The following is a 3,429-nucleotide window of genomic DNA, read 5'->3' on the forward strand; positions in this document are numbered from 1 at the left end:
GTGGACGTTGAACCACGAAACGTGTAGAGCCTATAAGATACGAAGATAAACTATTTGAAGACTGATTTACATGTTGTTTATTTATTTATTTATTTATATAGTGTACTGACGGATTATGTATTCATTGATTGATTATTATGTATGTATATTTTTATGAATTCAAATACTTCATGTTCAGTTCTGATATGTGGATATTCTCAATTTTTATCTATTTACAATGTACTTTTCTTTTTTTTTTTTCAAATTTCTTTTATTGATCAAATGTAATATAACCATCATACAAAGTATGCATTAGAACACAAGTCCAATATGTAGGTTACATGAAGGATCAGAGGTTAACATCAACAACCACATCATCAAAACACACATACATAAGTAGAGCTCCATAACAATGACTTGGTGTAAACTGGTATAACTATAAGTCCCATGATGGCCGACCACAAGGTAAGTGACACATAAAAAAAAAAAAAAAAGAAGTAATGCACACTTATACAATAGGGGTAACCACTTCATAAGTACTAGACAGAGACGCTTAAGTAAAACCCAGGTCAGATAGGGGAGGCGGGTGGGACAAGGGGGGGGGAGACAGGAGGGAGGGGGCTCACGAAGGGGTGGGAGGAGACAGAGGAGCAGAGGAGAGAATGGAGTAGTAAACAGATGTAGTAGAGGGTGGTGGTAAAGGAGGAGGAGGAGGCAGCGCGGCCTGTAGGAAACGGGTAGAGTCGTCCCGCGCGGGTGACCACCGCACCGGTCAGTCCGCGGGCGGACCTGCATCCCCGCCCAGGGCCATGCCCTCCGCAGACATGATAAAAGAATTCCAGCAAGCCCAGGTTTTGGAGTATTGCTCCTTCCTGCCCTGAGCCGTAAGGACCAGATCCTCTAATTCATTAAGCCATTTGACTCTACGCAGCCAGAGAGGGATCGTAGGAGGGGACGTGCTCTTCCAGCAGAGGGCTACACAGGATTTAGCCGCATCCGCCACAATGTACTTTTCATTAATTATGTAATAAATCATTTTTGCGAGATTGCATATTATCTCCAATATTTACTAATGACTGTCCTCATTCAAAGTCCCACAACCTTTGCTTTTGTTTTTTTAAGAAAACAACATGTAGGACGTAATTTCATGGATAGAGAGTATGGGCCCAACACGTTTCGTCTACTAAGACATCATCTCGGGTGTGTGCAAACCTACAACATTTTGTATCCAACCAGTTAGGCTCTCACCCCTGATGGTGGATCTAAATCATTTGAAGAGTCCAGTCTGCTTACCAGTATGTGTCAGGGATTCCTGCCTACTTTTATTGCTCAGATGAATATAATAGGTCTTTCCCACACTGGGGTATATTCAGCAAGACACAGCAACACAGGTCAACATTAACTATTTCCAGCCTTCTGGCTAGCTTTCTATCAGCCTAAGCTTTTTGCCCCCCAGTATTAAGCCCTTAATCACAGTGAAGCGCCTTAAAAAAGCCATGGCATCTAGTGGAAGCATTGTATGTCAAGAACAATAAAGTTGATTGAAAGAAAATAGTGGTGTGCAGATTTGTTGGAGTATTACTGTAGCAGTAGCTTCTTGCTAGGCAGGGTCTCTTGGTCTGTACAGGCACCGATCAGTTTTAGCGGCAGTCTCTTAGGCCAGACAAGACCAGGTAAGACAGACAAGATGGGAAAGGTCCAAGGACAAGGAAAAGTCCTTTATCACCATTGCATAATTTATCATAATTTTTAAAATGATTATTATAGGTATTTTACCCCAGCTAGGATTGAAAAAAGTCTACCAGCGTTCCAGTCCAACAGATTTGGGCAACATGAGACTTATATGGTGGACCTGTCCTAAAGTCCAGAGGTTATGGATTAGAACATCAACACCAGAACATCTTGAACAGGGGAAAAGTTCTAGCGAACATTCAAACTCTATTAAAGTCTATGGGACATGAACATGAAAAATCAAAAGTCCTCATTTTAAAGGCTTATATGCAAGTTATTGCCACAAAAAAAGTGTATGGGGACCCGAGTACTGCACTGGGGGACATGTATCGATGCAAACATTTTTTTTTAAAATGATCATTTTTAAAGGAGCAGTGGTTTTAATGATGCTTAAAGTGAAACAATAAAAATGAAAAGTTCCTTTAAATATCATGCCTGGAGGGTTTCCTTAATGTGCTTGCAAAGTGGCGCATCTGTACGATGTATGGAGCCTGCTGCAGCATTACTGACATTCCTCTACATCCATGCTGCCACAATCCTCCTCCTCTTCCTCCTGTGTGTTTTGTGGCCCACAGGAATGGTATCTGCAAAAAGGGGGCCGTGTGAGGAAAGGAAGTCCTCCTCTTCCTCCCACTGTTCTGCCTCAAATGCACTATCCATGATTCCACGAAGCGTATGCTACAGCAGGAAGACTAGAGGGATAGTGTAACTCCTGCATGCATCATAACGGCTCACCATCCTTGCAGCCTCCTCAAATGGTGACAGGACAGTGCATGCATCCTTTATCAGCAGCCACTGCCGCAGCGAAAAGAAGCCAAGCTCCCCTGAACCTGTCCGTGTGCCATACTCGCACAGGTACTCATTAATGGCCCTCTGCTGCGTGTGCAGCCGCTGCAGCATTGCCAATGTTAATTCTCTACTCCGTCCTCCACTGCCTCCACCCACTGATTCACTCACTGCCCAAGAGATTGACAACCACTTCAAACAAAAGATTGATACAATCCGTAAGGAGATCATTTCTGTTCAGATACCTTCCGTGCTTTACGCTTCATGCCCACAGGTGCGATCACTACTTACCTCATTCAACCCCACCACTATAGACGAGGTTGCTAAACTACTTGCTAATGTCCACTTAACCACCTGCCCTCTGGATCCTGTTTGCCTCGCAAATGCTACGTTCAGCCTCTGGTCCTATTCTACGCTCTCTAACCCACATCTTCAATCTCTCCCTCTCTTCTGGCATCTTCCCCAACTCTCTAAAACATGCACTAGTCAGCCCCAGGGGCGTACCTAGAGCATTTAGCACCCGGGGTGGATCCTATATCTGGCAGCCCCCCCCCCCCAGGCGTGCAGGCGATGAACCGCTCATTGACGTGTCACGTGTAGCGCCTCCACGCACTGCAGCAAAATGTAGGAAGGCCCCCTTTACATTACACAGCCCCCGGACCCCTTTACATTACACAGCCCCCGTACCCCTGGACCCCTTCACATTACACAGCCCCCGTACCCCTTTACATTACACAGCCCCCGTACCCTTTCACATTACACAGCCCCCGGACCCCTTTACATTACACATCCCCCGTACCCTTGGACCCCTTTACAGTACACAGCCCCCGTACCCCTGGACCCCTTTACATTACACAGCCCCCGTACCTCTGGACCCCTTTACATTACACAGCCCCCGTACCTCTGGACCCCTTTACATTACACAGCCCCCGT

This window comes from Pelophylax lessonae (assembly GCF_965119305.1).
Source record: "Pelophylax lessonae genome assembly, chromosome: 12".
Taxonomy (NCBI): domain Eukaryota; kingdom Metazoa; phylum Chordata; class Amphibia; order Anura; family Ranidae; genus Pelophylax; species Pelophylax lessonae.